Source organism: Mastomys coucha, unplaced genomic scaffold (genome assembly GCF_008632895.1).
Source record: "Mastomys coucha isolate ucsf_1 unplaced genomic scaffold, UCSF_Mcou_1 pScaffold4, whole genome shotgun sequence".
NCBI lineage: Eukaryota > Metazoa > Chordata > Mammalia > Rodentia > Muridae > Mastomys > Mastomys coucha.
Genome location: NW_022196910.1, coordinates 25,588,587 through 25,603,179, shown reverse-complemented (window position 1 = coordinate 25,603,179; position 14,593 = coordinate 25,588,587).

Sequence of the window (14,593 nt, the reverse complement as noted above, 5' to 3'; positions counted from 1 at the left end):
AGCTTCTGCTCTAAGATCAAGAATTGACAAATGGGACCTCATAAAGTTGCAAAGCTTCTGTAAGGCATTATTCCCATGTTACTGTAAAAGTTTGGACCTACACCAGTGATGGAGGAGTGTTCCCCTTTTTCTTGTTGAACTTGGCCTTTGGACAATTATAAGCTGAAATCTCAAAGTAGTTTTGATTTGCATGCCCCAAATGGCTAAGAATGTTAAAACATTTCTCTTCATGTTTCTCAGCCATTTGAGTTTTCTATATATATTTTATGTTGTGAATTTCCATATGGCCCCTTGACAAATACTTTGTCATTTTCAATCATATTCTTCCTATCAAACCTCTCCACCTTCTTACTTCTCCCTCTATTTCCACATTACCATGTTCTACTAACCTTCTCTAAGCTATCCCTTTCAATGTCTCCTATAGTTTCTGGGTGTTTAGAGGAACCCATGTGAAACACAGAAATCTCAAGATCCAAATGTAGAGTGCATCTTTGAGATAAATAATGTGGTATTTCCTTTCTGGTTGTGGGTTATATTACTCAGTATATTTTTTCTATCTACTTTTCCAATTTATTTGAAATTTAAATTTCATGTGTGGTACACTATCTATTCATCATTTAACTGACATCTATGCTTATTAATTTTCAGTGACTGTTATGATTTGAGTACCACTGAACATGGATGAAGAAGTCTCTCTGCAGTATGACACAGAATCCTTTGTCCCAACATTGGTATAGCTGAGTCATATGGTAGAAGTATTCATAGCTTTTTGATAAATCATCATACTGATTTTCATATGACTTTTCTGGTTTGTGCCACCAATAGTAGCAAAGAACATTCTCCCTTTCATGACATCTTTACCAGCATTGCCCATCATTTCTCCATTTTTAAAATTTTGAAATATAAACATTTATTATATTCCAAAGTACTTGAAAGTCCAACTCTAAGCATAAGACAATTCATCTTTGTCTTGATGAAGTTGCCATACTGACAATCTTTCTTTAATCACAAGTAACTTATCACTGGTTTCTCATGATTTCACAAGTCCCATTACAGCTTCAGTAACACACTATCTTTCAGAATGCGTATACAGAAAGTAATCTTAAGAGAGTATCTTATTTTAATTACTTTTACTTTTTTAGAGTCTAGTTCTTACCCCCCTCCTGGTCTGCCTTCCACAGTTCCACATCACTACTCCTCCCTGTCTACAAGAGGATGGCTAGTGTATACTGCCTGGTTGGTGGTTCAGTTTCTGAGTGATATCAGGGTTCTGGTTTAGTTGAGACTGCTGGTCTTCCGATAGGGTCACCCTCCTCCTCAGCTTTTCTAGCCATTCTTTAATTCAACCACAGGGGTCACCAACTTCAGTCCATTGGTTCAGTGTAAGTATCTGTGCCTGTCTCAGTCAGCTGCTTGTTGGACCTCCTTGGAGGACAGGAGAGTGGGAGGTGGGGAACCATCTAGAATGTACCAGAAACCTAAGAGGTGAGAGACACTCAAGACTCAAAGGGAGAGATCTTATATGAATTGCCCAAGAGTGGGAAGAGGGAACTTGTAGAGTCTACCTCTAGTAGAAAGACAGGACATCTAATGGAGGGATGGGGTTGCCATCCCATAGTCAAACACTGACCCAGAATTGTTCCTGTCTAAAAGAACTGCAGATACAAATATGAAGAACAGAGTGAGGGAAAGTTGGCTCAGTGACTGGCCCAACTTGAAATCCATCTCAAGGTTAGGCTCCTAAGTCTGACACTTTTGCTGATGTGCTTACAGACAGAAGCCTAGCATGGTTCCTTCTTGTAAGCCACTCTGATGAGAGAGCAGACCTCAAAGTCATTTAAATTTGTATTGTCCTAATGACTAGTAGTATTTAACACTTTAGAAACTGTTTCTTTCTTAACATTTATCTTCTTTTGAGAACATTATTTGAAGTGTGAAACCAGAAAGAGCTAGAAGAAAAACTATGAAGTATGCTAGTTAAGGTTACTAGTAAATAACATTATGATTAGGCAGTAAATAAGGCCACATGAGACCCCAGGAAATTTTAAAGCAAAAGAAACAAGCTTATAGGGAGACTGGGGAAAAAATGTTAGAGAATTAATATCAAAATCATATAAAGATCACAGAAGGAAAACGTCAAGAAAACAAGCAGTCCAATAAGATGCTCTAACGTTTATGTAAACATTCAACCTTGCTAAAGAAAAGACATTTTTCTCATTTATTGGTACATTGGCTTCAACCTATGTGTTCTTAACACTAGGAAAAAAGACTGTATATTAATCATGTTAGTTTTTGTTATGCCATTCTACTGTAATAGGAACTCAATACACATTCCTATTAACAATGAAAGGGGTAGTATTTACAATTTTACTTTGATATTTAAGAACTAACTATATCTTTACTTCTCAATGTAGAAAATTAGCTATTGAGAAAGCTGATGGTATTATTAAATTGGAAATATGCACGACATCATTTCACTTTATGTTTTTAATATTTAGAAAACATCTTCTGTGTTAAAGACAAATAAAAGCATTAAGAATAATAGAGAACATTTTATTCTCAGTAAAGGAAGTAATTTAGCAGTAAAATAAGTCACCTCACTGAACTGATTCATCAGTATCTTACGTCATACACTTCCCTGTATCTCTATCTTTGCTGGTACCACAAGCAAATTCTTATGTATCTCTCCTGGTATTTATCTCCAGCATTCCTCAGGCCTCACCTAAACCCACAAACTTGGGTTTAAACTCTCTCACTGACCCTTCAAATCTCCATTCTCAATATTCATGATTCTTACATTGCTCTGTTTCTATGGTGATCATTATCATTGAGCCCTTTCTGGTACACAGACTTAACACTCTTCTTCTGGTTTGTCAAATGCTTGTGATAAAATCTGCTAATAAAGACTTATCCAGTCACCATATCTGTAACTGTGTCTACCTAGATGAGTATAGCTAGAAACAAATGCAGTGTTCTCCCTGCAATACTACCCTTGGTTTCCAGCCTTCTGTTAATGTCCGTGTAACTTCTTTCCTGCTTAAAGACTTTTGTCTTCCCTGTCCCCTTGCTCCAGAGTCATCCTCCTTTGTTTACATTTGACTCACTGCTCCACATTCTGCCTGTCAGTTCAAATATCACTTCCTGCAGAGTCCCTTCCTGACTGTAGAACACAATATGCATATTCTATTTTAAATTCATATTTTTGTCTCCTGTCGTTATTTTCTTTCTAAACATCCTATTCTTTTATTTTACAAAATATAAAAGAGTTCTGTAGGAAATAAATTACATTGAGATGATGTTTTATGACATTTAAAAGTATGGTAATGTACCTGCTTTTTTTTTTATTAGTGCATTTAATCATCACATTTGGATCTAGATTGAGCAATTACTGGAAATGCTCAATAATGATGAGAGTAAGTGGTAACTTTCAGCATCTCTAGCAGCTATAACAAACTACAAAAGTATCTGTGATCTATTTGTAAAAACAGAGAGGTAGTGCTGATAGTATTGAAGTTTACTTATAATAAAAATTGTGATATTTAAGAGATTTTTATAAAATTGAATATAGATTTTTTTCTCATATAAGTTAGCAAAACACAAATGTTGTAGACTGCTTAAGAGTCTATGAAGTCTGTCTTACAAAATAGAATGACTTCAGTCTCTCACTTTCTACATGTAAATTCATTTTTATCTTTTAAGGATTTGTTGATATAAATTAGACACATATGAAGGGGACATTACTCTACTTTTAAATGCCTTTTCCTTCAGTTCTTCAATGCTTGAAGTCCAAGACAGAAACCAAACAGTTAAACAGCTGATACAGCAGAGAATGCATATGTAAATACAAGATCAAGATGAAAAACTATCTTTGCGTAGTTGAACTCCATAGGTCTTTAAAGAAATTAATAATTAAAGAAAGTTCTCCACAATAAAAATCCAACATGTGTGACCTCCTCCACCATGGCTGCACAGCATGTCTTCTGTGGACAACCAGTCATTAATACAGAAACAAGAATGGAAAATACAACAAAACAGAAACCAAAAATAAAACAAAACAAATAAAAACACTGATTTGGTTTCTCATAGTTTTACTCTTTTTTTAATTTATTTTTTATTAGATATCTTCTTTATTTATATTTCAAATGATATCCCCTTTCCCAGTTTCCCTTCCAAAAAAAAAATCCTATTCCCTCCCCTCTCCCCCTGCTCACCAACCCACCCTCTCCCACTTCCTGGCCCTGACATTACCCTACACTGGGTCATAGAACCTTCACAGGACCAAGGGCCTCTCCTCCCATTGATGTCCAACAAGGCCATCCTCTGCTACATATGCACCTGGAGCCATGAGTCCCACCATGTGTACTCTTTGGTTGGTGGTTTAGTCCCTGGGAGCTCTGAGGGTAGTGGTTAGTTCATATTGTTATATTGTTATTCACATATATATATATATATGTATATATATATATGACAATTACATATTCTTGAGTTAAAACAAGAGATTATTTTTGTGATGCTGGCTCATAAGACAGCCACACAAAAAACTGTAACATGAAGCCTAGCACTAAAAAGAACGTATTGGAACTATCATTATACCTGAAGGGGTAATCTGTTATGTGTGTGTAAAACACCATCAGGAAGCATCTTCCATAATCTGCCTTTAGCAAAGTATGTGTAGTATACTGTGCCTGACCTTGAGTAGAAAAAACAAACTTCTGTTTTAGTAGAGATTTTTACCCCCAGGAAAATCTCATCTATTTATATATGAGTATCTAGGGTTCTCTAAGGGAATCATCAAATCTTCCTGCAGGTAGGTGGAAACTGAAATGTTCAAAATGAAGGGCGGAATTAGGCAAGCAGGTGGGAGGAATGAGTGAGATGCCGTAGGCAGGAGCAAAGTACAGCAGTAGGCTAGGAAGATATTTGTCCTGGATGTGGGTGGGGAGAAGACAGCAAGTTTTAGGAAGAACACTGTGAGCCACTTGGTAAGGAACAGTATGGAAAGATTACTTAGTGGAAAGCCAAGAAAGCTAAGTGCATGGTATAAAAGAGCACTGAGCTGTGTCTAATACTCAGTGGAAAGACCCTCTCCACTCACATATACTGCAGTAGGAATGATTAAAGTGACTTCCATTGACACCTAGTATGGCTACTTCATGTCATCTGCTGGCACCAGTGCTCTCTATGAAATGGAAGGTTCCTCGAATATAAGCAGAATCCATGCTATCAAAATAATTTTATTTTTCTCTAGAGTTAAAGAGCTCTGTAGAGTCTAGCATGAACAAGTACTGTGCCTGCTAGACAGATCTTTAACTTTTTTTCAATTTTTTCAAATGTTATTTACAGAAAAATAAATGATATAGAACTTACAAATTCTTACATATATTGCAAAAATTCTACAATTTAATAACTGGATTGAATATTCATAACATTTTAAAATCTTTTTTAAAATATTAAAATTGTAGTTTTTCTTTTTTCTTTTTTATTAGATATTTGCTTTATTTACATTTCAAATGTCCTCCCTTTTCCTTGTTTCCCCTCCAAAAAACCCTATATTCTCTCCCCCACCCCCTGCTCACCAATTCACCCTCTCCTACTCCCTGGCTCTGGCATTCCTCTACATTGGGGCATATAGTCTTCACAGGACCAAGGGCCTCTCTTCCCATTGATGTCCAACAAGGTCATCCTCTGCTACATATGCAGCTGGAGCCATGAGTCCCATCATGTGTACTCTTTGGTTGGTGGTTTAGTCCCTGGGAGCTCTGGGGGTACTAGTTAGTTCATATTGTCCCTCTTATGGGGCTGCAAACCCTTTCAGCTCTTTGGGTCCTTTCTCTAGCTCCTTCATTGGGGACTCTGTGCTCAGTCCAATGGATGGCTGTGAGCATCCACTTCTGTATTTGTCAGGCACTGGAAGATCCTCTCAGGAGAGAGCTACATCAGGCTCCTGTCACCAAGCACTTGTTGCCATCCACAATAGTGTCTGGATTTGGTGATTGTATATGGAAAGGATCCCCAGGTGGGGCAGTCTCTGGATTGTCCTTCCTTCAGTCTCTGCTCCATACTTTGTCTCTGTAACTCCTTCCATGGGTATTTTGTTTCCTCTTATGAGAAGGATTGAAGTATCCACAATTTGGTCTTCCTTCTTCTTGAGGTTCATGTGGTTTGTAGATTGTATCTTGAGTATTCCGAGCTTCTGGTCTAATACTCACTTATCAATGAGTGAATACCATGTATGTTCTTTTGTGATTAGGTTACCTCATTCAGGATGATATCCTCCAGATCCATCCTTTTGCCTAAGAATCTCATAAATTCATTGTTTTTAATAGCTGAGTAGTACTCCATTGTGCAAATGTACCACATTTTCTGTATCCATTCTTCTGGTGAAGGATATCTGCATTGTTTCCAGTTTCTGGCTATTATAAAGAAGTATGCTATGAACATAGTGGAGCATGTGTCCTTATTACATGTTGGAGCATCTTCCGGGTATATGCCCAGGAGTGATATTGCTGGGTCCTCAGGTTGTACTATGATCCTAAATTTTCATGGTTTTGGATCCCATTCTGCATTTCCAGCTTACTGTGTATTGTGCAGCTCAGTATTCACTGAATAAAATGAGTCAATGAAAAAACATGCTTGCAGATAGATTATAAGTTTCCTAAAGACTTGAATAGCACTGCATTGTTCTAGTGTCTTCAGTTGCTATATCCTTACTGTATATCATATTGGAATCTGTTTGATTTGTTAGAAATTTATCATTTTATCATTTTTCTTCTTTTATCAGAAAACTGATATTTTGTGCAAGGCTTTTGGTCTATAACTTTTATTTATATGAAAGTGATCAAATAAAGTTCAGTTTACTCAACATTTAGTAAGAATATAAAAATTCAATTGAGTTTATGAAAAATGTGGAAACATGAATAGCATTAAGAATACAATGCTTCAGGCATATTAAATGACCATAAAGGACTGGTAGATTGAAGCAATTCTTCTTACAATGCTTTAGTATTTATTTTTCATTTTTTGCTAATGTACATTACACATGGTTTTTTCCCACTCTTAAACACATACCTATATAAAACATACTTCTTTAATATATCCTTAGGTTTTCAAGAAGTTCATATTATTTCTGACAGGTATTTTGAGATCTTAAAGAGAAAGGTGTTCTAAAATAGAGGAGACTGAATGGCAACACTCAAACAACTGGTTCTATTTAAATAAAATTACACAGAGAAGGCGAAGAGAAATAGATCCGTGGATTGTCAGCTACCTCAGCACAGGGCATGCAATAGCCAGTTTTAGGGTGTTTATTTCGTGTTAAAGTAATTTTTTTGAGGATGCTCTATAAGAAATTTTAAAAATGCAATTTGGTTATTTCACCTAATTCGGCACTGGAAGTAAAGATATAATTTATATTTGGGGGAAATATGCTACCTGTATGATATTATATCATGTTCTTTCAATGGAACAATGTATATTAATGTATACTATCCTGTTAAAGCCAACGTAATGAGGACTAATGCTGACTGAAAGGTCTCATCAGCGACAGCATGAGAGCATTTGGTTAGAGAACATCAATAGGATAAGGTTTTCCCAATGTCCTCGCAACTATAATGCTGTTGCCACTGGAAGCCATGTAAGGGCAAAAATTTTAATGAATATGGGAATACTCATATTAAAATATATGACAAAAAAAGACCAAAGAGGAAAAAGTGTCTAAATGTTTACAAACTTACTGCAGACATTAAACTGACCTGATAATCTCTGGGGGATTAAAATGAGAGATTGCATTAGTTGAAAGCTTAATTTATTTAAAATGACTTTAAAAACCAAAATGATGATTTGACAGTCTACATTAAAAATATACATAACTTCTAATACTGATGTGAGAAAGTTGATGTTAATATTAAATATAATAGTTTCAAACTGAAAACTGCTCATGTGTAGCAGAGAAAAATGATTATAGTTTATTTATACAATGGGATAAGGCACAGGGGTAAGAATATTGAAAGTTTTCAATTTTGAGAACAAAGTAAGAAACTCATGAGAATCATACTCAATAATATAATTCAGAGACAAGCACAGGGTCTGCAATGGAGGAGCTAGAGAAAGGACACAAGGAGCTGAAGGGGTTTGCAGCCTCATAGGAGGGAGGGACAATATGAACTAACTAGTACCCCTAGAGCTCCCAGGGACTAAACCACCAACCAAGGAGTACACATGGAGGGACCCATGGCTCCAGCTGCATATGTAACAGAGAATGGCCTTGTTGGACATCAATGGGAGGAGAGGCCCTTGGTCCTGTGAAGGTTTGATGCCCCAGTATAAGGGGAATAGCAGGACAGGGAAGCAGGAGTGGGTGGGTTGGTGAGCAGGGTTGGGAGGGGACTAGATAGGGGGTTTTGTAGGGGAAAAGAGGAAAGGGGATAAGAATTTGAAATGTAATATATTGTATTTGAAATGTAAATCAATAAAATATCTAATAAAAATTAATAAAAATTAAAAATTGAAAATGTAAACATTGGGTAGAACAGTCCAAATGCAATGTGTTGACCACAACTGAACGACCACAATGTGCTATTAAGTAAATGGAGATGTGATCCCTAGACCCAGAATAACAAGGAAACACCAATGCACCAATGCACAGGGGAAAGGGGAAGGCGGCAAAAGGAGAGATGAGTGGTATTAATCAATATTTAAAAAAACCTGCAAATGCTCATTAATATATGATAAAAATAAACATTATAAGGAATGGTACTGATTTTTTTATTTGATTAGTTTTGGGTTTTCACCTTATAACAATTCTGAAAATTAGATGCTGCTGTCCTTAAAGCAAGTACCTTTACTGTCAAATTACTTACCAAGTCCTGTTAACACCTACTCCATGGAAAGATGGTTGGTACATACCATCTCACCGAAGGATGTCATATCCAAGTCCTAAACACTCTATGGTATAATGTGAGCATAAGTGGCTTTATCAAGTGCCTCAATCAAACATTATATTGACTTTTGTTTAATCACGCACAGTGCAACAAAATCTTAAAAGATCCAAATAAAAGAAAAACGGCAAAAAAGAAAACTCTTGTACCTTTATGCTTCTTTTTTTCATGTTTTACTTTTCTGTTTATAATAACTTGACAACCAAAATAGATTTTAAATTTTTCCAAGGAAATAGGCACTAGCATACTCTGTGTTGGTGTGTGCAGAGAGGGTAGGGTAGCCAGACTTCTAAATGTTGAGTTTCTTCGAAGCACTGAGATCATACATTGTGTCATCTAAAGTGACACTAGTTCACCTCAACAGCAAATATAATGTCTTTGGTTGACTTCTCTCTGAAGATTAAATTTTATTTATCAGACAAAATATACCATGGATACAATTTGAGCTACCAAAAAAAGATCAGTCAAATTCTGTAAAATAAAATGTAGTCTAAATTTTCATATTTCTCTTTTAAATTGAGGGCATAAGCATTTTGACCAAAAGATTTTATGTATTGCATATTTTACTTCATTGAGTACCTTTCTTTTATAAGATATTTTCTTTATTCACATTTCAAATGTTACCTCCTTTCCAGGTTTCCATCAGGAAAAAAAAAATTAATCCCTTCCCCCTCCCCCTGATCTATCCAGCCTCCTGGCCCTGGCATTCCCCTACACTGAGGTAAAGAGCCTTCACAGGACCAAGGGCCTCTCCTCTCATTGATAACCGACTAGGCCATCCTCTGCTACATATGCAGCTGGAGCCATGAGTCCCACCATGTGTACTCTTTGGTTGGTGGTTTAGCCCCTGGGAGCCCTGGGGGTACTGGTTAGTTCATATTGTTGTTCCTCTATGGGGCTGTAAACCTTTCAGCTCCTTGTGTCCTTTCTCTAGCTCCTTCATTGGGGACCCTGTGCTCAGTCCAATGGATGGTTGTGGGAATCCACTTCTGTATTAGTCAGGGACTGGCAGAGCCTCTCAGGAAACAGCTATATCAAGCTCCTGTCATCAATAATAGTGCCTGAGTTTGGTGACTGTATATGGGAAGGATCCCCAGGTGGGGCAGTCTCTGGGTTGTACTTACTTCAGTCTCTGTTTCATACTTTATCTCTGCAACTCCTTCCATGGGTATTTTGTTCCCCCTCTAAGAAGGTTCAAAGTATCCACACTTTGGTCTTCCTTCTTGAGTATCTTGTGGTTCATGGATTGCATATTGGGTATTCTGAGCTTCTGGACTACTATCCACTTATCAGTGAGTGCATACCATGTGTGTTCTTTTGTGATTGGGTTACCTCACTCAGGACAATATTCTCTAGATACATCTTTCCCTAAGAATTTCATAAATTCATTGTTTTTAATAGCTGAGTTGTACTCCATTGTGTAAATGTACCACATTTTCTGTATCTATTCCTCTGTTGAAGGACATTTGCATTGTTTGCAGTTTCTGGCTATTATAAATACAGCTGCTATGAACATATTGGAGCATGTGTCCTTATTACATGTTGGAACATCTTCTGGGTATATGCCCAGAAGTGGTACAGCTGGATCCTCTGGTAGTACTATGTCCAATTTCCCAAGGAACTACCGCCAAACTGATTTCCACAGTGGTTGTACCAGCTTGCAATCCCAGCAGCAATGAAGGAGTGTTCCTCTTTCTCCACAACCTCACCAGCATCTGCTGTCACCTGAGTTTTTGATCTTAGCCATTCTGACTGGTGTTAGGTGGAATCTCAGGGTTGTTTTGATTTCCATTTCCCTGATGACTAAGGATGTTGAACGTTTCTTTAGGTGCTTCTCAGCCATTCTAGATTCCGCAGTTGAGAATTCTTTGTTTAGCTCTGTACCCCAGCTTTAATAGGGTTATTTGGTTCTCTGGGGTCTAACTTCTTGAGTTCTTTGTATATATTGGATATTAGCCCTCTATCAGATATAGGATTAGTAAAGATATTTTCCCAATCGGTTGCTGTTTTGTCCTATTGGCATTGTCCTTTGCCTTATAGAAGCTTTGCAATTTTATGAGGTCCCATTTGTCAATTCTTGATCTTAGATCATAAGCTATTGGTGTTCTGTTCAGGAAATTTTCCCCTGTGCCCATGTTCTAGAGGCTCTTCCCCAGTTTCTTTTCTATTAGTTTCAGTGTATATGGTTTTATGTTGAGGTCCTTGATACACTTGGACTTGAGCTCTGTACAAGGACACAAAAATGGATCGATTTGCATTCTTCTACATGTTAACTGCCAGTTGAGTCAGCACCATTTTTTGAAAATGATGTCTTTTTTTCACTGGATGGATTTAGCTCCTTTGTCAAAGATCAATTGACCACAGGTGTGTGCTTTCATTTCTGTGTCTTCAATTCTATTCCCTTGATCTACCCACCTGTCACTGTATCAATATCATGCGTTTTTTATCATAATTTGTAGTACAGCTTGAGGTCAGGGATGGTGATTCCACAAGAAGTTCCTTTATTGTTGAGAATAGTTTTTGCTATCCTAGGTGATTTGTTATTACAGATGAATTTGCAAATTGTTCTTTCTAATTCTGTGAAGAATTGACTTGGAATTTTGATGAGCATTGCATTGAATCTTTGTTATGTGTTTTGTTTTGTTTTTGCTTTTTTTTTTTTCAAAATAAAACCAATCATGTAATTCCTCTATTTTATTTACTTTGAATGTTTAGAAAACTTAAGGTCTGTGAGATGTTAGGTTTCTTAAACATAGTCATCTCCTTTACAGAATATAATATAGCACATTAAAATAAGAATGAAACTAAAAGAACAGTCTACAAGTTGAAATATTTAAAACAGAACTTACAAAATTAAATCCTAAACATTGTAGAATCTTTCATCTAATTTGTTCATTTTTGTTCTTTTTGTGGAGGTAAACTAATGTGTTTTGTTTGCATATTTTATTCTAATTTTAATTTTTTGGAAAGTTTTTTTTTTTATTATTATGCAGCTCTGGTTGTCTTGGATCTTATGATGTGTATCAGGTTGGTCTTTAACTCACAGGGTGATATTCACCTACCTCTGCCTTCCTCAGGGTTGAGATTAAAGGGGGAAACCTCATGTCCATCATGCATATTATATTTTAAAAATTGATTCAATTAATAATATGTCTGTTAAATACTTGCATTAAATACTTCAAAAAGATTAAAATATAAACAAATTTAGAAAATGTATAAAATAAGTAAAAGTACTACTTTAGTTACAAAGTCGACTTCAAAGTTTTACACACTTACAACCAGTTGATAACAGAATGCTAAATCTAAAACCAGCCTGAAAAGGTGATTGACTCTTTTGAGTTCATCTGGTTTACATGTACTACACAGGCCTACATGCACATGTACACACACACACACACACACACACACACACACACACACACAAACACTGTGTACTTTGATACATTATTTTATTTCTATGTATGTGGCATCACAGGTAGATTTTAAACAATAGGTGTTCATCACAATCACTACAGTTTTGTTAACCTGACACAACCTCAAATCAGTAGGAAGTAAGACTTGAGAAATTGTCTCTATTAAATTCCTGAGGGTACTAGTTAGTTCATGTTGTTGTTCATCCTAAGGGGCTACAAACCCCTAAGCTCCATTGGTCTTTTCTCTAATTCCTTCACTGGGGACCCTGCACTCAGTTCGATGGATGGCTGTGAGCCTCTACATCTGTATCAGTCAGATACTGTCAGAGCCTCTCAGGAGATAGCTATATTTAGGCTGGCTTCCCAGGGTCTCAACCACCAACCAAGGACTGCACATAGAGGGGTCTGATTGTTCAGGCAGCATGTGTATAGTAGAGGATTGCAAAATCGATCATCAGTGGGAGGAGAGGACCTCGGCCCTGTGAAGGTTCTATGCCCCAGTGTAGGGGAATGCCGGTGCCAGAAAATGGGAGAGGGCGGGGTGGCAGGCATGGGGAGGGGGGAGGCAACAGGGGTTTGTTTTTGTTTGTTTTTTTGTTTTTTGGAGGGGAAACTGGGAAAGGAGAAATTCGCATGTAAATAAAGAAAATATCTAAAATAAATAAAAAAAAAAAGCCCAAAAAAAAAAAAAATTCCTGAGGCCATCTCTCCAGGGATCATGCTGATTATGTTAATTTATATATAAAAACATAGCTTAAAAGTGTCTGGCGCCATGCCTGGGTTTGGGTCTTGGACTGTATAAGAATGTATGAAAATCAACAGAGCACAAGCTTGTGTATAGTTCTCCCGTGTCCTTGACTATGGATGTGACTAATTGCTACACATCCCTACTGCCTAGAATTCTCTAAAACAACAGACTATAATCTGGAATTGTAAAGCACTACATCCCTTTTCCCTTAATGTATCTCTTGTTATGGTGCTCTAGCACAACAGTCAACAAAACTAGGATATTAATCAAGTCTAAGTACATTTAATTGATGAGAAAACATATATCTTACCTCAAAAAGAAAGAATAGAGAAGTCATGCTGCTGGAACGCGTGAAGACTGCTTCAGACACTGTTGTCTGGCTTGGTGGGCACTTCATGAAGATTTTCTGGAAACAAAAGAAAGATAGTCAAATACATTCAAATGTATCAGTGAAATATCAGGTAAACCTATTAAGATAAAGCGGGAGAACTCTGGCATTGCCTCAAATGTCTTCTGTTATCATCTTTTATTTTTGCTTTGGTAAAAAACAGGGGCTGTTTATATATTCCAGAAGTGTTTAACACTGGTCTTAGAGAGGCTAAGGCACACACAGAGGTAGACAATATACTGCTGTTTTCGGGCTAACAGGGAGAAATAACTTAGCTCTAGATGTACAATATTCTAACTGCCCAAGACCATCGCAATCTATTAGTCAGCTTCATAGATGTTTTATGCAGCTTTCTTTTGCTGGGAACTCCAGTAAGGAATTTACATCTAATTCCTATTCCTCATATTGAATTCTACCAAACCTTATATTAACATTACCACCCCAAAATTCATCTTAAATTTTGATTATTGAGTTTAGATTAGCTCTATAAGGGCATCTGATATTGCATCTATGCCTTTATGTAATTTGTTTAAACTGAAACCATATCACAATTACCACAATTCATTTTCCTGGTAGTCTATACAAAGTGCCTGATGATATAATGGTGAAATTTGGGTGGCATTAGTATTAATAATATTATCTTGCTAAGGACACTAGGACAGCTTTGCTTCATGTTCCATAAAATTCATAAGAAATTTAAAATTGAGAGTACATAATTTGATTTAATACAAAATCCATCTCTACAGTATAAATTATAAATATAAAGGTAAAATGTCTCTGGGCAGTGGTGGCACACGCCTTTAATTCCAGCACTTGGGAGGCAGAGGCAGGCAGATTACTGAGTTGGGGCCATCCTGGTCTACAGAGTGAGTTCCTGGACAGCCAGGGCTATAAACTGAAACCCTGTCTCAAAAAACAAACAAAACAAACACACAAACAGAAAGCAAAAAATAAATAAAGGTAAAATGTCAGATGACTTTCTAAAAGAACTCTAAATTCTAAAGCAAACTGTTTTTAAGCAAGGTCTTATCTTCACATATTCATTGTTATCTGTAGCAAATCATGAATGTGAACATTATATTTAAGTTATCATCTCTTTCCCAGACAT